We start from the raw sequence: 26,184 nt of genomic DNA, 5'->3' as shown, positions 1-26,184 counted from the left end.
TTCTTGTTCCTAATCTCAGATCTCTCCCAGGGATCAGAAGCACTTCCGCTCCCAGGTTCCATGAGAGACCCCCCTACTTTATCTTTTTAACATTTTCCCTTTTGTATCTCAGCTAGTTTAGGTAACAATTACATGCCTTCAGAAAGTCTTGACTAACACATTTGGATCAACTCACTTCTCACTGGGTCTCAGCTTCCCCATCTGTAAAACCAGAAGACTAAATCAGAAGAACTCTAAGAAGGCAGTATTAACACACTACAGTTTTCAGGCAGCGAATGTGTTATTTCCATATTCAGTCTATGTGCAAAATGATGGTCACCACCTGCCCAAGGACTGCCAAATGTATATTTTAGGATTGTGTTTTTTAATAATCAAGTTTTTGAAAGATGCTGAGTTAAAAAACAAATTAATAAAAAGAATCTATTTTTAACTCAAAGAAAGTGTTTTTTATATGTCAATTTTCAACCCATTTACCATAAACATAATTTTTAAATTACTTTCTTATTTAAAGCCCTGAATTAAAACATTTCTCTGCAATTTAGTAGATCTCATTTGGCACTCTGCAGGTGGGCCAGTCCATTTCAAATGCACAGTTTCTGAACATATTTAGAGAATGCTTTTCACTATTCATCCTTATATTACTGCAGAAAAAAAATAGATTCACTTTACAACGCCCCACTGAACGTAGTCACCAAGTGTTTAAAAACACAAAAAAAACCTTTTGTCCTTGCAAAAGGCTCCAAATAATAATAAGCCACTTATTAAGTATCCAATATACAAAGTCCATATTACATCACTGATAAAGTACTTGGTAAATAGCTAAACGCTGATAAAGAGTCTGATTCAGTAGGCCTGGGTGGGGCCCTGGGATCTATTGTTTAAAAAAGCCTCCCAGGCAATACAGACCTTTTGCCACTTTGGGGAACCACTGCCCAGGATCAGGGGCATTTCAGGTCTTTTTGAAGTAAAAAGTAAAAACTGCAGTATACCGAGAACACTTAGAATAGAATCAGAGTATCTCTTTATATTAACAATCTCTGTGTGCGACTAAATGAACTAAACCCTACCAGCGGTTTAGGGTGGGAGAGGTGGTAAGGAAGTTCGATCGTGCTGGCTATCTCTGCCTAGGGAAGGAAGCTAATGACTTTGCAAGCTCCTCTCCTCCTGAAAAGATCTGCCACTGGGGAAAAGAAAATATACCATAATCCACATTTTAAATGGGTATTCAAGACCCTACAGAAAAACCTCTTTGCCAGATGTCTGCTCAAGCTCAAGCGTGAATGCGAGGAAAGTCTGGAAAAAGAGAAAGGCTATCCCAAGATTGTTTCAGAAACAGGGTTCAACCAGAAGTGGTAGTCAAAGGGAAGAGAAGAGGCAGCCTCCATGTGGAAATAAAACTTTCTGTTCCAAAGTCGTTGCAAACTCACAGAAAAAGAATGCTGATGTCTAGCACCTTCAAACTCTTCCCTGCTGCTCTGAGGACTCTGCGGGAAGTTAAGACACCAGTGAGAGCCCCACATAATGCCCAAAGGGTTATGTCCATGGACTGTACAATTACACACTCACCGTAATCATATGTCACTGCCACTGCCACAGAACTCTGGGCAACATTTCAAATAAATCTCCACGTGAGAGATACCAAGGGGCAACAGAAAGAACAACGGGCCAGGAGTCAGGAGATCTAGGGTTCTGGTCCAAGTTCTGCAAATGACAAGCTATGACCTTGAGCAAGTCACTACACTTCTCTGGGCCTCATTTCCTTATTTGTAAAATATAAGGGTGGCACTAGATTAAAGGGACAGAAAAATCTCTGACCTTCGGAGCTGAGTATCTGCCACATTTTGGTGATTCTTTAGGAATATGAAGCACACCAAACAACCTCATAAATTCTATGCAGGAAAATCTGAATGATCAATTCTTTAAAAGACAGCATTGCTTTCATACTGGAGGGTGAGGGATGGGCAGTAGAAGAAAATAAATTAAAAGAAGCTCTCTGACAGGTGGGAGTAAGGGTAGGAATCTGCAAAACATTACTTCCTTTGGGATGTTTCCTCTTTACTCTTCCAATCACTTGCTGATTTTCCTGATACAGGCACATTTTTAAAACCTGAAGGCGAAGAGATTTTCTGTTAAAAATTCTCCTAAAGCGTGTATAAAAGTTTGATATTTTCCCTGAAAGTCACTCCCCGTACGTCTAGTGTACAAGCAGTGTGTCAGCATCCTCCTGGGTCTCAGCCTCACAGCTCACAGCCTAAAGACTCCTTTCCAGCCTGAGCACAATACTGTAGCAGGTCACACTACCCAAAAACACACTCCCTTCACTTGCCACTCCTGATATCCATACGATTTCTTCATCTGATTCTTGGCCCTGAGTTCCTTCAGAGGCAACTCATCAGGCACCCTGAGCATAGCAGTTTGTGTTTCAATTCTACGTTGACTTAGTCCCACTATTTCAAGACCCTGGATTTAATGTTTTCATCCGTAGTACAAAACACTCACTAAAAAAACAAAGTGGAATTTTCATTCTTTCTTCTCAATGGAGAAAAATGTCTCAGTTGGTTCTCTAGGTAGGCTTGGGGCCTCTGGCCGTAATCTGACAGCCAACTTCACCTGACCACCCCTCCCCTAATACATGGAGCCTCTTCTACAGAATAATTAACCTTCTGCCACTGCTCTCTAGGCTAATGGGTATCATCCGCTTAGGAGCCCTCCGAGGCTGCTTCATCTCCATCCCTCACAACCTACCCACCTCCTTCAAGAAAGGCACTAGAGTTTCTACTGTTGTTTACCTACCACACAATGCTCCCTTAACAATCTAGCACTCTCCTTGAAAAACACAATCAGGAAATCCTAACCAGGCAGGCGTGACTCCTAAGCAGATGGCAGGCCTCATAATTAGGTCATTACATAATACCGCTTCTCTAACCAGCTTCTCTACACTCGGAGACCTCGCATTGATGAGCTTTACGCTGCGGTTACTTTAATTATAATTCACTCTTGAGAACACGGTAATACCATGTTTTGAAAAAAGAAAAGGAAAAGGGTGAGCACTGTGGGAGAAGTAAGAGTCAGGGGTTGCCTTAGCTTCAGTTTTGAGTATCCAGACTTGTATGAGTAACTTTCTCTCTTGGTGCCCTGGTTTCCCAACCTGTCATATAGATTCATGCCAATCCCCAATTGCACTGGTTCCATTACGAGACTCTCATATAAATGTTATATCACGTGATTCAATTTCTATTTGTATGGGTAGTCTACAGTTTGTATTTTTATGGATATTGTATGGATGTTGTATTTGTATTTGTATCGACAGTCTACAGTTTGCAAAAGTCATTCACACATGTTCTCATTTCCTCACATTACAATAAACTTGAATTATTTTGTAGACTCAAAAACTGAGGCCCAGATAAGTGTTACCTAACAAAGAGGGTATATAAAAATTCAAGCTATAACTTAAGATTAAAAGAAAAGACTATTCTATTAAAAGGAGAGATTAGTGATCTCCAACTGGCAAAATATGTAATGGGAAATATTTATGAGCTGGAGATCCATCCTTCCATACCACTTCTGGATCCCTGAGGACACCAGCTTAGCATTTATGCTTTGGTCACCCTGAGTTTTCCAAGTTCTGATACTGGCCTGGACGGTGCCTGTGTTGGCCCCTGGTCCAATGGGCTGGCCTAGGGGTTTGGTGCCTGCCCTCACCGCAATTCTCAGACTGCAATACCTAACGCCATCCTCTCTAGAGTCCTGTCCCAAGTCCTATATCGCTCCTGCATTGTTAAATCAAAGTCTTGATTTCTAAAACCTACTGTAGATATGAGAAATTCAACTTAAGAGTCACTTATCCAAAAAGTAGATTTGGATTAGATCAAAAGCTTTACATATGATGTGGCATTCGGTATGAGGAAAAGAGCATGACCTTTGGGTCAGAAGGCTCTATGGTTGGATTTCTAGCAACAAAACTTACTTTTGTAATCTCAAGAAAGTTACTTAACTTCTGTAAGCCTCAGTTATTATTTATATTTTGCAGATGTGGAAACTTTCCCCCCCCAAGGCTATTGAAAAGTATTAAAGAAAAAAATGTATGAAAAAGGGCCTAGCACAGTGCTGGGCACACACACTGCCCTCCTCTTTCCCTCCCTGGTGACTGGAGGGGAGCGCTCCCTGCCCTCTGCTGCATTCACCGCCCTGAAGGGTCTGGGAAAAACTCCAAAAAATATGCAGCCCACAAAAACACTGTAGGATGAATCAGAGGACTATGAACTAATTAGAAAGCACAGCAAAGAGATGGGGGTGACCACCAGTAGTGCAGGTTTTGCCCAAGCACTGCATTTCTAAAATAATCACTGTGCAGCTTTTCAGGTCTTTTCCAGGTGAGACACTTAAAAATGAACTGAGAACAAAGCAGTCAAGGGAAAGCCGTGGGCCTGTGGAGCCACGGGAAAATGGGTGGTTGAATACCAGGCCAGTAATGAGGCAGAAAGGCAGGCAGGAGACTTCTGGAATGGGGAAGCCACGGGCTTTGGAGGCCACTTACCACAGTGTTAACAGGAACCATTTACACAGCTTGGGGGATCTCAAAGAGAGCCTGGCAATGATAATATTCAAAAGGGTTTATAACACCAATGAAGCCAGGAAACCTGGGTTCCAGGTGTGGCTTTGCATTAACCAACTACATGGACTTTAGCTAAAAATTTTTCAAAGGCTGGGAAAGTATTTTTTCTTTGCATTTTCTGAATCACCTAGAATAACAAATAGTCAATGCTGGGAAGTGCTGGACTGAATGAAGGAATATTTGGCCTCTGAGCTCTCTGGGCCTCAGTCTCCTCTCACAAGAGGGTTGGAAATATTATCTCTAGGGGCCACTCCAGGGCTCACATCCATTCCATTGTCCTCTATACACAGACAGTTTCTCAATCCTAACAGCACATCAGAATCATCTCGGAAGTCCCAGCCCCGCATCCAGAACCCACTGAGATTCAGAATCTTCAGGGTGGTGCGTATGTTTTTGCTTTTTCCTTTAATCTCCACAGATGATCCTAATAGACAGCTGGTGTTGAGAACTAATGCAGCATGCTTTCAAATGCAGCAATCTTTATGAAACGAGGGAACGGAAGCTGAGTCCTTCCATAGCTCCTGCCTTTCTGGCAAAACCAGAGGCGTTCATTTTCTAAATCCTGCCTGCCTCATTCTAAGGAGCAAGGCTTTGGAGTTAGATCCAGGTTCAAATCCCAGTGCGAACACTCCATAGTAACATGACCCCAGCTTATTTATTAAATGAGGAACTATGAGCTCCACTGAGGTGTTATGAAGATTACATGAGATAGCATCATAAAGCACCTAGGACACCTCTAACCACAGAAGCAGTCAACAAACGTCCGTCCCCATCTCCCCTTACCCCCTCCTTCCTAAGTAATGTCTCTTAGGTGGGTGTCTGATATTACTCGCAGCCTTCAGTAAAACTCTGGTTATATGAACTTTTGCTGATACAAAATTTGCTCCTTTTTCAGTATTTGTCATGAGCATCAGCTTCTCCATCCCTTACATTAAGAGCGAAGACTAAACCCATCGTTGTCTTAACTAATAACTCTCTATATGTTATAATGGTTTTTTGTCAGCAACAAATGGCTTCAGATGATGCAAGTATCCAGAAATCCTATCCTCCGAACGGTCAAAGCCTGGGTACCTATGGCATCCAGGTGGATATGAAACCATCCCTGGTGGTGAGCAGTGTAATTTTGTGACTCCTCAGTTCTGACATTTGTTTTATACTTGCTAACACGGCTACAAGCCTTTTTTTCCATGCAGGTTTTAATGATGCTTCCACTAAACAGGCTGGTTTTATTGAGTCCTACATTATTTCTTTTTACCAAATGGCACATCTGATCTGTGGATCAAGGTTTACTACTGTTAGGACTATCCCAGTACATTATGTGGGAGAATACTTTATAAAGAGCTCAATCTGGATTCTCCAATAAATGAAAGAACTGCTACCAAAAAGGCAGCCTCTCATTTTCAAAAGCACTTTCGCTGCTTTTTAGATGTCTTTTAGAAAAGGTGGAATCAGTCTTGAGAGAAACATATAAACAATATGATCATATGGTATGCATGAAGTCAGTCTTCTTTCGTAGCCTAATCACAAAGCCATCACTACTGTCATCTGGGGTTAAGGGTCAGAGTACAGATGAGAAACTGGGGTTTTCACTGAATTCCCTGGTCAAAGTGGGGGGCACAGATGCGTCAGATTGAACAGGAGTTGAATAGTCTTAAGATCAGGTAACAAGTTAACACTAGGCAGAGACATGTCAAAATCAGGAAATAAACCACATAGAGCCCATATAAGCAGTAGATAACATGCTGGAAAAAGTGGAAAATACAATTATTGAACTCTGAAATGGGCTAGTGGTCAAGCACTGAGGTACAAAGTCAAGACCCAGAAAGATCAAAAGGAAAAGGAGACCCAGGAGTTGTGGACAGAATAAATGCAATATTCCAACTAAAAGAAGGTAAAGGAGTATTGGGTCTGAGAAGCTAAGGTAAGTGTCCTTCAAAGCAGAGAGCAATCAATCCCTCGGTATGACCTGCCTCAAGCGTTCACGTACAGGTAACAGAGCACCTGGACCAGGTAGTTCAGGCACAGGGAAGTTAGCAGCTCCTGGCTTGTTTCAATGTAGCTTCCATTTTATCTCCACAGAAGAAAGCCAAGCAATATGATTAAAAGAAAACATGGTCCAACTGGTTCTGATAAAATAATCTACAGAAGCTAGCTCTGCCATGCCAGGGGAATAAGTCAAAAATCTCCATATGATTCTGCTCAATGAATGGGACAATCAACAACGGACGTCAGACATGCAGACAAGCTGGGGGCTACATTCCTCATTCTAGGAGCTGAGCTAAAAACAAGGCTCCATCCTCTTACACCAGCAGAGTCATTCTCTGCAGTTTCCATGCTGGACAAGGCATAATAACTTCCTGGTCACTTCAGTGCACACTGGAGCATGTCCCTAAAACACCCAGTTTTAGCTGGTATTATCACAAAGCTCTATCAGTAGCAGCAGAAATGCTAAGGATTAAAGCAGAGGACACTGGGGACTCTGGTCAGCAAAGGTGCCTGAGAACAGAAAATAGCACACCTTCCAAGAAGGCTATACAGAGAAACTGTTGTATGATCAGAGTCTGTATACCCACCCCCAGACTGCTATTCCGCAGTGCCTGTCCTTCCTGGAGGACAGAGCCAGGGCAGGAGTGATTCAGCATAAGCCATCCCACTAACCTTGTACACAGCCTACTTAACATAGCAGGCTTAGATGTCTCAATACTTTACTGGCAACACTAAGATTCTGCACATTGCAAACATAATAGCAAATCAAAAACAGTTTTTAGGTTTGCACAACTTCTCTAGTTAGGAATCCTAATACGTAACGGGTACTAGCCTTGGCTTAACCACCTATTAACAGGATAACACTGGAAAAGTCTCAATTTCTCTAGAGCACCATTTTCACAGTTGTAAAATGAGAATAATTATATCTATCCTAACAATCTTAAAGTTCATAGGAAGATCAAATGAGATAAAGCATAAAAGGGATTTAATATAGTATAAAAATGTAATGTCCCTTCCAATCCCCACTCCTACCTCCCTGAAAAACCATTTCAACAATTTTGTTGAAGAGATAAGACATGAAACAATGAGAAAAAAATATAAGACTATGGAAAGACAAATGTCAGCTGGAATTGGTAAGGAAACTTCTTGGGACAAATTTAACTTTGGTTGAATTCTGAAGGACTGCTAAGATTTGGAAAGGCTAATCCATTTTGTTCATCCAGATTTTATAGAGCATTTACTTAAACTATAGTTAGAATATTTACAGTAAGAAGTTAACATTACAAATATCACTGCAATTTTGTTACTCTCAATGACTTTGAGAAATAGGTAGATTTCAGGCATAAGGTGGATAAAGGACTCAATTCAAAAGGTCATAGCAGCAAAGCAAAAAATGAAGTCCAATTCAGCACCCTATGTTACCTGGCTCAATTAGGGCATGAAAAAACTGGAAACCAATCAAAACTAGTAAGGTCTACTGATCATCCACAGCGCCACTTTGATCCCACATAAGCGATTTTGCTGTGTGCCACCAAGGTATAGAAGTATCATTCCTACAACTCACAGTGAACCACGGCAGGAGAAATAAGACCACGTTTAAGGAAGAAGTCTCTGTAAATGACTTATAAATCACAGAAAGTGATTTATATAACCAAGAGGGTTAGAGCGGTTCTATATTTCAAACCACAATGACCACAGACAGTGTAATGGAACTTAAATAGGAAAGTTGGGGCAAGATGTCCTCAAGGGATCTGCTGACAATTTTCCTAACATTTTATTAATAACTCCCAGTTACCCTCTCCTGGTTCTCTTATTCCACAGAGGGGTCAATAAGATAAGGTGGGGAAGTGAGGCAGAGGAACCAAGTGACTTGCGGAATCCACAAACTGCAAGAAAAGGAAGACTACTACTACAAATTCTCAGTTTCTCCAATCTCTAGACTAGAACACAATTCTCAGGAAATGGGCCACCAGGGTATTCCACCAGCCAATGAACTGGTCTCGTGTCATGCCAGTGTTTATTATTGGGTACTGCCTAAACTCACTTCAAGATCTATCACACCACTGCTTTTCAAAGGAGGGCAATTTTGGCCACCAGAGGGGACATTTGGTGATGTCTGGGAACACTTTCGGACGTCACAACTGGAGGAGAGGAGGGAAGGACCTACTGTCATCAAATGGGTAGAGACCAGGAATGCTGCTAACTTCCTACAATGCACAGGACAGCACCCCACAGCAAAAGATTATCCAGCCCTAAATGTCAATATTGTCGAGGTTGAGAAACTCTGCTCTAGGCAATGATCTATCACATATATATCCCAGGATCACATAAAGGCATACCTGTTAACTCATAAATGTTGACAATGACTATGACAGGCAGGTGGTAACTATTTATAAGAACTGAACATATACCTTTTTAAAAAATCTATCAGAGAATTTCTACAACGTGTAACATAAATAAGTGTATTAAAGTGCTTTTAAGGATTGTATGCACTTCTGAACATGTCATGGGGACAGACTTGACAGAATTTGCTTATTCTTCCAAGTTTGTACTTAATCACAGATAGCCTATGCATAGCTCTCTCAAGAGTTGGAACGCTGGGTTCATTAAGTGGTGTGTATGAAAACAAATTTGGTGAATTGTTTACAAAGAAAAACATAAACAAATAAATTGTGACATTATTTAATAATGGGCACACAGACAATTAACTAATAACTTAGTAACAGTTCATTTACACTACATCACTGAAGAATGAGTTGTTTTGAGTTTTTAAGCTAACCCTTTCAAAGAATGCCAACATATTTTGATTTTAATTATCTTGATGAAATTCTTTTTCAAATATATTAAACCTATTTTGGAAATTTAAGCCAATGATGTTTAGCCAGCAGACAAAATGAAGAGAGAAATATGAAAATGTTCACACCAAATTTTTATTATTACTTACAGATGATGTAATTGTCTACTTGGAAAACTCAAGACAATTAGCTAAAAAATAAGTAATAAAAGTTCAGTAAAAAAGCTAGTTATAAAATCAACATGCAAAAATCTATAGCTTTTCAAAGTTAAAAGGCTGACAATCCAAGAGCTTGGCAAGACAAGAGCAACAAAACCTTTCATACATTGCTGGCAGGAATTTAAAAATGTACAACTTTATAAGAAACTATTTTTCCAAAGTTAAACATACACTTACCATACAAACCAGCACAACCACTTAGAGAAGTGAAATAAATATCCACACACAGACTTGCACAAGAATGTTAATAGCCAAAACTGGAAAAATTCAAGTGTCCTTCAAAAGATGAATGGATAAACAAATTGTAGAATATCTATACAATGGAATACTACACAGAAAAAAGGTATGAACCACCTTCATGCTGATACAACCAACATGAATGAATCACAAAAACATCATGTTGTATAAAAGCAGCCAGAGAAAAAAAAGTACATACTAAACATGCCACTTAAAATGTAGAGATTGTCAGAATGCATAAAAAATAAAGATCCATCTATACGTTGCCTATAAGAAAAACACTTTCAAGATACAAATAGATTAAAGTAAAAGGATGGAAAAAAGATATACCATGCTAACACTAATCAAAAGAAGGTTGGAGTGACTATATTAATATCAGACAAAGTAGATTTCAGAGCAAAAACTATTACAGGATCATTTCATAATGATAAAGGGATCAATTCATCAAAAGGACATACCATTCTTTTTTTTTTTTTTTTGTGAGGAAGATCAGCCCTGAGCTAACATCCATGCCAATCCTCCTCTTTTTGCTGAGGAAGACCGGCCCTGAGCTAACATCTATTGCCAATCCTCCTCCTTTTTTTCCCCAAAGCCCCAGTAGATAGTTGTATGCTATAGCTGCACATCCTTCTAGTTGCTGTATGTGGGAAGCCGCCTCAGCATGGCCTGACAAGTGGTGCGTCAGTGCACGCCCGGGATCCGAACCCGGGCCACCAGTAGCACAGCACGGGCACTTAACTGCTAAGCCACGGGGCCGGCCCCAGGACATACCATTCTTAAATGTCTACACACCTAATAACAGAGCTTCAAAATACATGAAGCAAAAACTGATAGTACTACAAGGAGAAACAGACAAATCCACAATAGTCGAAGATTTTAATATCCCTCTCTTCATAATTGATAGAACAAGTAAACAGAAAATCAATAAGGATATAGAAGACTTGAACAACACTAACAATCAACTTGACCTAATTGACATTTATAGAACATGCCACTATATTCTTTTCAAGTGCCCTCAGAAGACCAAGAGAAACCATATTCTAGGCCATAAAACAATTCTCAATAAATTTAAAAGGATTTAAATAAAAGTATGTTCTCTGACTATAATGACCTTAAATGGAACTAAATTAGAAATCAGTATCAGAAAGACCTCTGGGGAAATGCTCAAATATTTAGAAACAAAATAAAACACTTCTAAATAACCTATGGGTCAAACACAAAATCAAAAGGGAAATTAGAAAGTATTTTGAACTGAATGAAAATGAAAACATAACATGCTGCTCTCCATAGGCTACTTTCGGTTTTGGGTGAAATTATTCTAAATTTCATCTAGAAAAAAAAGATGTATTGGAATACTGGAACAGTCAAGATGGGGTGGGGGTGGAAATGAGGCAATGTGGGGGAAGCAGATCCTACCAGACATTAAAATTTAAAAGCATACAATTTAGATACAAAATTATAAAATGTAATTGTTACAACAACAGACAGAAAAATGCAAAGACCTCAAGAACATGTAAGAATTTAATATATACTGGAATTATCCATTAGAACTTGTTGGGTCTGCTAACTAGTCATTTGGGGAAAAAATTCAAGTCAATTCCCTCTATCATCCAAATACCAAAATAAACTCTAGATTGACTAACTAGGGGTCACAAAATCAAATGTCTATAGGTATCACGTAGGTAAAATAAAATGTTCAAATTGAAATATGCTAAATATGTATAAGACAATTGGGAGTTCTGAGGATTGAGGCAAATTAGAAGAGACACGCCTTTCCTAAAAGGTATTTAAAGTCCAACTTCAAAAAACACTATACTGGAGGGCCAGCCCCGTGGCTTAGCAGTTAAGTGCGCGTGCTCCGCTGCTGGTGGCCCGGGTTCGGATCCCGGGCGCGCACCGACACACCGCTTGTCCAGCCATGCTGAGGCCGCATCCCACATACAGCAACTAGAAGGATGTGCAGCTATGACATACAACTATCTACTGGGGCTTTGAGGGAAAAAAATAAAATAAATAAAAATAAAAATAAATACATAAATAAAAAATTAAAAAAAAAAAAAAACACTATACTGGAGAAAAAAACAATTAAAAGAAACTCACCTCTTCCAGCAGGTGCAATGCAGCCTAGTAGATAAAAATGTTTTCAAGTTCTTATTTAAATGTTAAAACTATAAAACTACTAAAAGAAAATTAAGGTAATACTATACCCTGAGGTAGAGGTTTTCTACAAACATAATATGAAAGGAGTAACCAAAAATTTTATTGATTTCCCCTCATTAAAATTTGAAACTTCTGTGTGGCAAACAAAATCCACAAAAAAGTTAAAAACTGCAAAAAAAATTATAACGTAAAAAAGTTACACAAAAGTCAGTACAATCCTATCCTGAGACTCACCCATTTAGGTTATAAGAATTATTCAACACCTCTTCAAATTATTAGGCATTTCTTCTCATTAGTGAGGACTGATTTGGATCCTATACTCTCCATGAACAGGTGTCTTAAGAGTTACCATGCTTGTACACTGAATAATGAATGTGTTAAGTTCTTCTCTTAAAGAACCAATAGTTTGCTAGTTTATAAACTGTAATAATCTCATGCAGCACATTCCCAAAAATGCATTTTCTCATTGACTTCTTCAGCTTTTACTGCTCTGTTTGCATTTATTTTTTGCATTAAAGATTTAATTACATAAACATTGATTTTAAAAAACTATAACATCAAATACTGGCAGGAACACAGTGAAAGGGGTACTTAAATATGGTGACAGAAGTGCAATTTGACAATACACATCAGAAGGCTTTATAAAGTACATATCCATTAATCCAACAATTCTCCTGGAACTTTATCCTGATGAAATGTGGAGGCATGTTTATTTAAACATGCTTTATGCAGTATTTTTTTTTTTAAGATTTTATTTATTTATTTTTTTCCCCCCAAAGCCCCAGTAGATACTTGTACGTCATAGCTGCACATCCTTCTAGTTGCTGTATGTGGGACGTGGCCTCAGCATGGCCAGAGAAGCGGTGCGTCGGTGCACGCCCCGGATCCGAACGGGGGCCACCAGCAGCGGAGCGCACGCACTTTACTGCTAAGCCATAGGGCCGGCCCTATGCAGTATTAATAACCAAAACTGGAAACCTAAATATCCAATAATAGGGAATTGATTAACTAGATTATGGTATATCCATGCATCCTCAAAAATGAACATCTACACTCATATACGGGAAAATGTTCACACTATATTGCTGAGTAAAAAAAAAAAAGCAGGCTTCACAATGTGAATACAGTTAATACTACTGAACTGTACACTTAAAAACAGTTACGAGGGCAGGCCGGCCCCGTGGCTTAGTGGTTAAGTACGTGTGCTCCGCTGCTGGCGGCCTGGGGTTCAGATCCCGGGCGCGCACCGACACACTGCTTCTCTGGCCATGCTGAGGCCACGTCCCACGTACAGCAAATAGAAGGATGTGCAGCTATGACATACAACTATCTACTGGGGCTTTGGGGGAAAAAAAATAAATTAAAAACAGTTAAGAGGGTAAAGTTCATATTATGTGTTTTCTACCACAATTTTTAAAATTAAAAAAAAAGAAAAAAACAGGTTTCATGTTCTCACAAATTTGTCATAAATATATACCATATAAATATGATATATACATCATATATATGTATTATATATGTGTTATATATGTATTATATATGATGTATATATGTATAATATATATATAATATAGAAATATATTACATATTATTATACATTATATTTCTATTTATACATAGGAAAAGGCTAAAGAGCTAAATATTAATACGCTGAGAGTAGTTAAATCTATGGGTGATAAGACACGGGAACATATCTTGGGACATATCTTGATGTTCCCAAATTGTATACTGGATAAAATTCCACCTTTTATCGTTAACTGGAGAAATCACTACAAACATGAACTACTTGTTCTGTACTCAACACTGGGATGCCCTCAGAAGCTGCTGGGGTGTGCAATGCTACTTCCCTCACTTGTTAAGTAGCTCCAGATTGCAATGCTTTTAACTCTTCTGTCAGCTTTTTATGCTTTTGTCTTTTACTCAGTGGCTCCTGTCATTTCTCATTACCATCAGGATGGTGTCTTTCTCCATTTTAATTTATTGCTTTTAATTTAGTGTAAACTAAAAGTGTAAGAACTCATTAATAAAAAAAGAGAAAGAATAAAAAGACTGAGGGAGGGTATTTAGAGTCTCTCCTAAGGTACACATTAGAGTGGGCTTCTGTGAGAGAGTTCTGTCACCCAAAAATTTTCTTTGGGAAAGGGAGGCAGCGAAGTGGTACATTTCTAAATTCGAGTCTGTTTTAGCACAGCCATTCAACTGTTCTCCACCACGACACGCATGCCCAATGACATTCACAAATAAGACATATGCCGCTGGACATTCAGGGGCTCACGTAGCGCTAGCTCAAGTGGGAGCATTCTGTAGGCTACGAGCAACTCCTAAAGGTAAGAGCTATACATCCACATCATTCTTTGGCACTCAAGAAAAGTCAAAATTTGAGGGAAAATCAGGTTATTGTGGGGATAACCTTGAATTTATTCATGTATTTATATGTGAATGTATTTCAAAATAAATAATTTAAAATTCAGTGTTTTATATTTAACAACGTGATAGAGGCATGTGGTGACACCACGGCTGAGAGCTATTTTCAAGATCACAGCTATCAGGAATGTGACTGTTGAATAAATGGGACATTACCATGTCCAATTACTATCATATCTCACTTCATTGATGTCTCATGAATAGAAGTCACCAGCTTTCCCCAAAAGGATCCTGGTGAATTCAGAAACTTAGAAATGCTGAGAAACTGTACTCTAAAAAAGGGCAAGGTAACTTGTTCAATAACGGAGGGGAGGGGAGAGTAGCTTCCTGGTACCAATATTGACACAAAGAGACCAATTTTCTTTATTTCAACTTTCCATCTAACCTCTAGTTCAACTTTTTTAAAAAGCAGGAAGGCCAGGGACCAGAAGCAGAGACATGGCTATTACCAATGTCTGTCAATTAGCATAAAGACAGCTAGCATGTGGCTTACCTAATGTTCCTTCCTGGAACTAGAAGTCAGCCAAAGATTCCCACTACTCTGCCTCACCACCCTATCCTCAGCTTCCGGCTGAGCCATATACTAGAAAGGATGGCTTCCGAGCCTTGTATAGAGCCTACACATTCTTACCTGTGCACCTTTTCTCACAACATCCCTACCCATCTACCATTCAAGGCTCATTTTGCCCAAAAAAATCTTCCTTGATTATTTATTACTTCACTCATGTGTCCTTTCTTTAACTTCTATAGCATCTAATTGTAAGAACTGGCAATTAATTACATACTGCTTGGTATGTTAAAAATTTCTTCATATTATACATAGTTCTGGACTCTAACATATTAAACACTGGCTTCTGTGACTCATACAACAACTGCAGCCTTAGACAGCACAGGATATGTAACTGTGGCTCAGTAGACAATTGTCTGATTAGATGGGCCTAGTAGCCAGAGGCAATGCTTGTTCACAAGTGATTCAACACAGAGGCACTTTACTCTGAACTTCAACTGAGAGCATCTTAATCAGAAGCAAAGACAAGGGTTCAAAGGGTCAAAGACAGAACAGAGCCATAAGCCAAAGGCCCAAAGGGCACTTGTGACCAAAATAAACTGGATGGATCTTAGGAGCCCAAAGGTTACAGGTTACAGCAAATCACTATTCTCAAGAGTGTGACTAAAGTTAAATTAACATATGTAAAGACAAAACTCAAAGACCACAAATAGTGGTTAAAAAAAAAAAACAAAAAACGTGGCTGATCTGCCTAATAGATGGAATGCCTCACTTTCTCTGGGCTTCACCTTAGCTCCAAGGGAAGCAAAAGTCTGTACTCCCTTCGAGCATCCTTGCTTTGTTACCTCAAAAGATATGATGCATGCTAAAATTACTGAGTGAAAATTCGATGAGGAATAGGATATTTACCTAGTCTCAAAGTATTATCTCATCAAATACTTATTAATTACAAAGTAAAAGATAGTAACTTTACAGTGGAGAAGCTTGGCAGATACCATTTAACCAAGTTAATCACCAGTGAAAGGACAAATAGACATTACGTGCCTCTTGATAAAATGCACTGAGAAGGACACAGTATCAGTGTGGTATTCCAGCAAAAACCATATGACCTAATCATAGGAAACATCAGACGCATCAAATTAAGGGACATCCTACAAAAAGGAACTGGTTTATACTTTTTAAAAATGTCAAGGTCATCAGGCTGGCCTTGTGGCATAGCAGTTAGGTGTGCACACTCCGTTTCAGCAGCCCGGGGTCCGCAGGTTCAGATCCTGGGCGTGGACTGATGTACCAATTGTCAAGCCATGCTGTGGCGGTATCCCACATAAAGTAGAGGAAGATGGGCAAAGATGTTAGCCCAGGGCCAATCTTCCTCAGGAGGAGAAAAAAAAAAAAAAAAACAGAGGAGTGGGCCGGCCCCGTGGCTTGGCAGTTAAGTGTGCACGCTCCGCTGCTGGTGGCCCGGGTTCAGATCCTGGGCGCGCATCGACGTGCCGCTTCTCCGGCCATGTCCCACATGCAGCAACTAGAGGGATGTGCAGCTATGACATACAGCTATCTACTGGGGCTTTGGGGGGGACAATAAATAAATAAATAAAATCTTAAAAAAAAAAGAGGAGGATCGGCATCAGATGTTAGCTCAGGGCTAATCTTCCTCACAAAAATAAAATTTAAAAAAAGTCAAGATCACGAAAAACAAAGCAAGATTAAGGAGTTGTTCCAGATTAAAGGAGATTTAAGAGACATGACGAGCTAATACAATGTTTGATCCCGGATGAGATTCTGGACTAGGGGGAAACGATTTTCTTTTGCTATAAAGGACATTGGTGGAACAACTGGTAAAATTTGAATAATTACATAACAGTATTGTATCACTTAATCCCCTGATTTTGACAACTGTACAGAGGTTTGTTTTTTTCTTTAAGGAAATACACATTGAAGTACTTAAGGGTAAAGGAACATTATATTTGTAACTGTCAAATGGTTCAGAAAAACATACATGTATATAGATAGAGAAGATGAAAAGCAAATGAACCAAAATGTCAGCCTTTGGTGAATCTGGGTGAAGGGTATATGGGAATTTTTGTACTATTTTTGAACTGTTTCTATAACTCTGAATTATTTCAAAATTTTAAATTTAATAAAAAAAAAAAAAGACAAGATGAGTTAAAGACTGAGCCTTCCAAGGCTGGCCCCATGGTATAGTGGTTAAAGTTCAGCGCGCTCCACTTTGTTGGCCCACGTTCGGATCCCGGGCACGGACCTACACGACTCATCAGCCATGCTGTGGTGGTGACCCACATACAAAATAGAGGAAGACTGTCACAAGTGTTAGCTCAGGACTAATCTTCCTCAAGCAAAAAGAGGGGAAGATTGGCAACAGATGTTAGCTCAGGACGAATGTTCCTCAGCAAATAAATAAATAAATAAAGACTGAGCCTTCTGACCACAGAGACCCAGGGTTCCAAGACTGGCCTTTCTCCTTTGATGTGGGCTGCAATGATGAACTGGACAATGATGAGCATGGACTTTGGAGCTATGCAGATCTGGGTTCTAATCACTGTGCCTCGCACAAACTAAGCTCACAATAAATGATGGTATTTATTATTTCAAATTAAAAAAAAATAAATGGAAGGCTTCCACATATATTTTATGGGAACAAGTAAGCAACTTCATGGAGCAAGAAAGTACAGCCCTAATACCAAAACTCTGGTATTCAACACAGGAAAAAAGAAAACTACAGTTTATCCCATTTATGAATAAAGATGCAGAGATACTGAATAAAATACCAGCAAATTGAATCTGGCAATATATTAAAAGAATAACAGACTATGGCAAAATCAAGTCAGTTCAGAAAGGTGGATGGATGAATATCAAGAAATCATCACCATCATCATCATCATCATCATCATCACCACCATCATCATCTGCTTTTAGGGACTACAAAGTGTAAAAAGCATATTATTCAGAGTATACTTGTGTTTAAATTCTCTGGTGTTTCGGGGGTTGGCAGTAGTTTTTCAGAACTCAGACAACAGACAACATCATTCAAGTAATGGACAGAAGAGCAAGCGAGCAGGGAAGTGGGAGCCCCATTTACTGATGTTATTCTCTATCTGTGGCCAGAAAATAAGGCATTTTCCAACGATGAAGGGCACAGAACAGGAAGCACATCCACTCCCAATTCCAAATAACTAGCCCTGCAAAAGGTAAAGAGCTTTCTGAAACCAGGCAAGTTAAAGAGTCTGATCTCATCCCTTAAGAATAACCAGAGCTCAAGGTTACAGTAACCCAACTCCCCAGTATCATTTTGACCAACTTCATAAAAACAAAAGCTGCCTTTGATGCACTTCAGTGCCCAGCTACTTCACCAGAGAATCAGGTATTAAAAATTAATCAGGCTGGCAAGGCAACATTCAATGTCAGGCAGCTCTACACTTGAGATGGAGCTCTGGGTGGACTTAGACTGAATGCTGATCTTTTGTTGTCACAAACGTCTACAATTTAGATCATGGCCTATTTCTTCTACCAGCATGTCTAATTCTGGTAGGTCAGCTCTGCCGTGGCTGAGCAACCAAATTTCCATTTGGCCTCACTACTTTCTTGGTTCTTTTACTCTCCAGCTGCTCAGCTCCTTCCCCAGGGCTCACCACCTCCAAATGCAAGTTAACTCACCTTCTTTTCTTCCTGCCCTACTACAGTATCTGTGGACAAAATTCACATACTAGCAAAGTTCCAGCCATCACTTCTATTCCGAAGTAGACATTGACAGGAGTAGGATTTTACTAGACGGTGAAGAAAGAGAGGGACATTCCAGGCCAAGGCACAGACTTAAAATAACAAGCTGAAGATGGATGATTGAGGAAGTGGCAAATGGTCCAGTGTGAATGCAGCTTAAGGTCCAATACATCTCTACCTCTAGGCTCTGCTTCTTCTGAACTCTGCACACCAGGCTCTCCACATGGGGTTCTTCAGATACCTCAAACCTAACATATTCTGGCCAAAATCTTTCTCCTCTTATACTCTAAACTTTGGCTAATAGAGCCACCATGCATTCAGTCAAGTTCAAAACCCCAGTCATCGCAGAATTCTCTCTCTGCCCAAACACACGGTACATCAACAGTTTGCATCAATCCTATTCCAAAATGGTCTTGAATCCATTCCTTAATCTCGATTCCTACTACCACTAATTTTAGCTGTATCTTTCACCTGGACTATTGCAGAATCCCAGTGTATGCTACCCAAACTCTCACTCTTCCCTCAGAATCAGCTCAGCCATTGTGTCACTATGAAGCCTTCCCCGCTCCCAGCAGTTTGTCCCCGCTTTCCTCGCTCTCATAGTGCTTTGTACCTATCTTGACCAGCACAAAACCAGCACACAGTATGATCATTATCTAAAACATGTCTGTCTCCGCCACTCAACAACAAATTCCTCAAGGGTAGGCACCATGTTTTATAACTTTCCAAACATCTTACATAGTATCTGAACATAGCATTTCATAATAAAATATTGTTAAATAAATGAAAACTCTACCCAGTCTCCCTGCTCCAGCTTCTCCTTCATCAAGTTTTCCTTCTTATGCTTTTCTTTCTAACTTTTTATTTTAAAATAATTATAGATTGATAGGAAGTCGGAAAAATAGTACAGTATACCCTTCATCCAGTTTCCCCCAATAGTAACATCTTACATAACTAGAGTACAATATCAAAACTAGAAAAGTGACACTGGCACAATCTTCAGAACTTATTTAGATTTTACCAATTTTGCACGCACTTGTATTTATGCATATGTGTAGGAATAGTTCTATGCAAACTTATCACATGTATAGCTTCATGTAACCATGACCACAATCAAGATACAGAACTGTTCCACCACCACAAAGATCTCTTGTGCTGCCCCTTTATAGTCAACTCATCCTCCTCCCTATCTTTTCCTTACCCTCCACCATCCCTAATTCCTGGAAATTTTGTTCTCTATCTCTATAACAGACACTTTTAACAGTGTCCCACTGCCTACAGAATAAAGTTCACAGATCTCAGCATGGCATTCAAGGGCTTCATGACGTGGTCTGGATCTGCCTCCAGCCTATTCCTCACCTCCATCTCCATGAACTCACTAATCCAGCAATACAAGACAACTCACTGTTCTAGGAACACGCTTTGTGAGGACACAACTGAAACTTCTTGAACGAACGAATGAGTCCTGAAAATCTGCAGATCACTTGAAAACATTTTTTTTTTTTTTGAGGAAGATTAGCCCTGAGCTAACATCTGTTGCTCCTCCTCTTCTTACTGAGGAAGATTGGCCCTGGGCTAACATCCGTGCCTATCTTTCTCTACTTTATATGGGACACCGCCACAGCATGGCTTGACAAGCATCGTGTTGGTCCGTGCCCAGGATCCAAACCCACAAACCCTGGGACACTGAAGCAGAGTGTGTGAACTTAACCGCTACGCCACTGGGCCGGCCCCTGAAAATATTTTTAAGACTCAATGACCTAGAGTAGATATACATCATCCATGATCCTGATGCTGCTGAGCTGACACCAGAAGCCACCAATCATTGATCATTCAATAAATGTTTATTGAGTGACTACTACACGTCAGGCACTTTTCTAGGTACTGGGGACACAGCAGTCAACAAAACTGACAAAAATCCCTGCCCTCATGGAGCTTTCATTCAAGTGCAGGGAGACAAGAAACAAAATATATACATAAATTTAAAAGTAGGTTAGATTGTGATAAGTGCTATGGAGAAAAATTAAGCAAGAAGGATGATAGGGAGTTATGTAGGTTGGGGGGAGGGTGGACAATTTTAAATCAATGGTCAGAGAAGGACTACCTGAGAAGGTGACATCTGAACAAAACCATGAAGGAGGTGAGGAAGCATGCCATGAGGCTGTTTGGAGAAAGACTACCCCAGGCAGAGGGAAAAGCAGGCAGGAGCACATCTGGCATATTCAAGCACTAGCAAGAAGGCTGGGGAGTGTTAGGAAATGAGCTCAGAAAGGTGGAGGATTGTGTGTGGGGGCGGAGGAGGGGAGATCACATAGGGCCTTGTAGGACACAAGAAGGACTTTGCCTTGATTACTGATGCCACTTTAACTCTTTATCTTTTTCCACCTGTCTTTCCCACATTATTTGGCTACTCTTTCCCACTCCCACAAGCCCAAAAAATAGCATTTTGGGTAAAATAATTTATTGAATACAGATAACAACTACTGCTAGCTACCAGGATGCAAAACCTACTGGACATGACCATCAAAAGGTGGGAACATATCATCAGAGCCTTCTAGATTAGACTTATACTAAATCAACCCATTTCTAAACTCAGTAATTCTTTTTAAAAATTCATTTTTCCTTGAATCATAAGAGTAATACAGGAGAAGCTCTCTCTTCTCCAACTCAATCCATCAGGCCAGTGGTTGGAAGCATCAAGGGTGTGGGGACAGCACACTAGCCAGGACCACTCGGCCTCCTGTGAGCAGTCATGTGTTTTACAGAAGGAATGGGGAGAGCCTGTTAATCTCACCAGGTGGAGTTGGCTAAGAGAACTTCTATCTCACAGGAAATCTGAGTAAGATGGTAACAGGAAGACAGGTGTCTCCTGCCTACAGTTTCCTTTAAAATAAACTAAAGGAACATAAAAATAGAGAAAAACCTGCATCTGAGCTGGAAACCAAGAAGGATGCCATCCCACCTGCCCATAACTTTGAGGAATTTCTGCTTGATATAGTCAAGATGGAGCAGGACCAAAGAAGTCCTAGCAAGCTTTCTATGGAGAAGCAATGTGTTCTGGCAATAATGTTGGCAGCACCAACAGAACATGCAAGAGGCATGGGCAGCACACACAGAACTGCTACAACATAGGTCAAGGCCCACATCAAAGGGCCTCTCTCAGAGCCCTGGGCAGGCATTATCCCCCCCAACCCCTCGCCCACGCACCATGCCTAGTAGATGGAATGGCATTAAAGGGCTGGGCCCTGGCTTGGGCACCCCAATGTAAATTCAGTCAATCAGAAATTTCCCCTTGTTCCCTCAATGCTTATGAAAAAGTCAGACACTCACAGTTATCTCTGTAAGAATCCATCTTTCATGAGATTATGGTGATGAGTGCAAAACTCCGTTCAGAATAAGATTTAAGGAATCAATGTAACTATGATACTCAAGTAAGCTGTTATTTAAAAAAAGATTTCTAAACCAGGAAAGACTGAATGAAAATTAAAACCTTGAACGCTGATTTAAATAGTAATGGAGGAAAGGAACACCAAATTGAGGGCTACAGAAAATCCAGGTAGTAAAGTAAAACTTAAATTCCTCAGGAACTCAGAGGAGAAGTTAAAGAAGATAAAAATGAGATAGGGATTAATTTTAAAAGTACAGGATAGAGAAAGAGCACAGCAAGTTAAAAGCTTGGGCTTAACACAAAACTGTTAGAACTAATAAACAAATTCAGCAAAGTTGCAGGATACAAAATCAACACAAAAATCAGTTGCATTTCTCTACGATAATGCATTTCTCTTCTAATAATAAACAATCCAAAAAGTATATAAACAATCCCATTTATGATACCATCAAAAAGAATAAAATACTGGGGCTGGCCCAGTGGTGTAGTGGTTAAGTTCATGCGTTCTGCTTCGGTGGCCCGGGGTTCGCAGGTTCGGATGGGCGCAGACCTATGCACTACTTATCAAACCATGCTGGGGCAGCGTCTCACTATGAAAAAATAAAGTAGAGGAAGATGGGCACGGATGTTAGCCCAGGGCCAATCTTCCTCAGCAAAAAGAGGAGGATTGGCAACAGATGTTAGCTCAGGGCTAATCTTCCTTACCAAAAAAAAAAAAAAGAATAAAATACTTAGAAATAAACTAAACCAAAGAGGTAAAAGACTAGTACACTGAAAACTACAAAATAATTCTGAAATTAGAGAAGACACAAATAAATGAAAGACATTCCGTGTACATGGATTGGAAGTTTAATAGTGTTAAGATGTCACTATTACTCAAAGCAATCTACAGATTCAATGTAATCCCTACCAAATTCCCAATAAAATAGAAAAATCCATCCTAAAATTTATACGAAATCTCAAGAGACCCTGAATACCAGCCAAAACAATCTTCATAAAGAACAAAGTTGGAAGTCTCACACTTTCTGATTTCAAACTCACTACAAAACTACAGCAATCAAAACAGTGTGGTACTGGCATCAAGACAGATATACAGACCAATGGAATAGAAGAGAGAGCCCAGAAACAAACTCTCACATATATGGTCAAATAATTAATCGACAAGGGTGTCAAGACAATTTAAGAGGGAAAGGACGGTCTTTTCAAGAAATAGTGCTGGAAAAACTGGAAACCACATGCAAAAAAATGAGGACCATTACCATACAACATATTCAAAAATTAACTCAAAATGGAACAAAGATCTAAACATCCAAGAGCTAAAACTATAAAACTCTTAGAAGAAATCACAGGGGAAAAGCTTCAGGACAACGGATTTGGCAATGATTTCTTGGTTATGACACCGAAGGCACAAAAGGAAAAATAGACAAATGGGACTACATTAAAATTTAAGACTTTTTTGCATTAAATGACACTATCAACAGAATGAAAAGGCAACCCTAAGAATGGGAAAATATATTTGTAAATCATACATCTGATAAGGAGTAATATCCAGAATACATAAAGTACTCCTACAACTCAACAACAACAAAACAAACAACCTTATTAAAAACTGGACAAAGGACTTGAACAGACATCTCTCTAAAGAAGATATACAAATGGTTAATAAGCACATAAAAAGATGCTCCACAACATTAGTCATTTGGGAAATGCAATCAAAACCACGACAACATACCACTTCATATCCGGTACGATGGCCATTATAAACACACATACACACACAAAATAACAAGTATTGGCAAGGATGTGGAGAAACTGGAACCCTTGTGCATTGCTGGTGGGAATGTAAAACGATGCAGCTGCTGGGGAAAATGGTATGGTGATTCCTCAAAAAATTAAACACAGAATTAACATTTGATCTAGCAATCCAACTTCTGGGTATTTACCCAAAAGAAGTGAAAGCAGGGACTTGAACAGATATTTGTGTACCCATGTTCATAGCAGCATTATTCACAATAGCCAAAAGGTAGTAGCAACCCAAGTGTCCATCAACAGATGAACGGATAAACCAAATGTGGTATATACATACAATGAAATATTATTCAGCCTTAAAAAGGAAATTCTGACACCTGCTACAACATGGATGAAACTTGAAGACATTATGCTAAGTGAAATAAGTCATACACCAAAGGACAAATATTGTATGATTTCACTTATATGCAGTACCTAGAGTAGTCAAACTGATAGAGACAGAAAGTAGAATGGTGGTTGCCAGGAGCTGGGGAGGGGAATAGAAAGTTAGTATTTAATGGGTACAGAGCATCAGTTGGAGAAAATGAAAAAGTCAGAGATGGATGGTAGTGATGTTTGTACAACAATGTGAATGTGCTTAATGCCACAGAACTGTACACTTAAAAATGGTCAATTTTACAGTATATATTTTTTACCACAATAGAAAAAAAACAGGCTTGGGTTTAGGGTCAGCAGTTCCTCAACCTACTATTAGAGGACTTTGTGGCCTCGGGCAAGTTGCTTAACCTTTCTCAGATGTAAAATGAGGTAATAACAGTACTTACCTCACGTAGCTATTGAGATAATTCCAGTAAAGCACTCACCACATAAGCACTAAAAGCTAGCACTTATTATTATTATGAAGATGACTACAAGGATGGCACAGCTGACTCCCAGGAGTTTGACCAGAAAAGGACTGTATTTTTTGAATCACTATCTAGGGAAGGATGCTTTCATTTTTGTTTCTACTTTATTGATAAATGTCCTTTCTATTACCTCCCTTAATGGCCCTTGTCCCCTTCACCATTCAACCCATCTAGAACTGAACAATGTGCTGTACAATTTTTACCTAGCAAGTCTCGATGTTACCTAAGGAGGCAGGACATTCCTTGGAAAAATTAAGAACTGGCACATTCATACCAAGGTGGAAGATATGACCCAGTTTATACAAGAAACTCAATGATGATCTCCAAACTAGGCAAAGATTTTAAAGCCTCTGTGTCCTCCACTCTACTTACGATGTCAACTTTATAGATTTGCCAATGTTTTCATCAATCTTAAAGTGTTATTTGGAGAAGTGCTGACCAGGCCTCTGGACCTTTAGGAGTATTATTATCCTTAGGGGAGATCTGCATTTTAACAAAGCAATTTAACCACATATGATGGCCCAAGCTCTAGATCTGGGGGGAAACTAGGAAAATCCAATGGAAGCAGGTGATTCAAGGTCTCAGGGGTCCCATCCTCTCCCCACATCCAATGGTGCCCTGTAAGACAGGTACCTTGTCAAGGAAAATGAGATGCAAGCATCTGAAGGCACACGCTTTGTGCAGTCCCAACAGCTCCTAGAAGCACATCCCAAACCATGTGGCCAAGATCAAAAACCTAGGAAGGAGGAAGGTCACGGCAAGGCTCCAGCACCATCACCTGCTGAGTCAGTTCATAAGACAAGCAACACAGAGTTACTTAATAAACATTAAAATCAGCAAAATACATACTTATTTCATTCACTGCCCATGATGGGGACAGAAAAATTCCAGAGGAAAGCAAAGTACCAAAGAGAAAACACCTGGCAAAGAAGATGAGCGGGAAGAGGAAGGACTTATGGAAGGAAGACAGATGTGGGGTCACATGGGGACAGTTTGATAGGTGTGAGGTGAAGTCTAGTAAACTCTCTGTTGAAATCAGGCCTGGTCAGGCCACCACAGTCCTTTCTCTGTAGAGCTGGCATTTCAAGCTAAAAGCTTCCATGGAGGGTGACATCAATACTGCAGGTGCCCAGGTGAGGGTTTCAGCTGTGCCACTCTCCACAGCACCTTATCTCCTCTCCCAATCAGGAAAAAAAACGCTTTCCTGTACTCCCAACACCTTATCTCCTTCACCCCTGAAGTGCACTGAATGGTAGTCCATGTCCTAACTCAATAAACCTGTAAATGTGACTTTATTTGGAAAAAGGATCTTTGCAGCTGTAACTAAATTAAGGATCTCAAAATGAAACCATCCTGGATTATACTGGTAGGCCCTACATCCAACGACAAGTGTCCTTAGACCAAGACACTCAGAGGAGAGACACAAAAAGAAGAGAAGAAGGTCATATGAAAGATGGGGGC

The 26,184-nt window shown here is 39.8% G+C and overlaps 1 protein-coding gene across 9 annotated transcripts in view; it reads right to left on the bottom strand.

Annotated features, from left to right (window-relative positions):
• Nucleotides 1–26,184, bottom strand: part of AAK1 (AP2 associated kinase 1) — a 165,705-nt gene that overhangs the window by 113,801 nt on the left and 25,720 nt on the right. The window lies entirely within an intron of this gene.

Source organism: Diceros bicornis, chromosome 12, assembly GCF_020826845.1.
Source record: "Diceros bicornis minor isolate mBicDic1 chromosome 12, mDicBic1.mat.cur, whole genome shotgun sequence".
Taxonomy (NCBI): Eukaryota; Metazoa; Chordata; class Mammalia; order Perissodactyla; family Rhinocerotidae; genus Diceros; species Diceros bicornis.
This window is presented reverse-complemented; position numbering and strand designations above follow the sequence as displayed.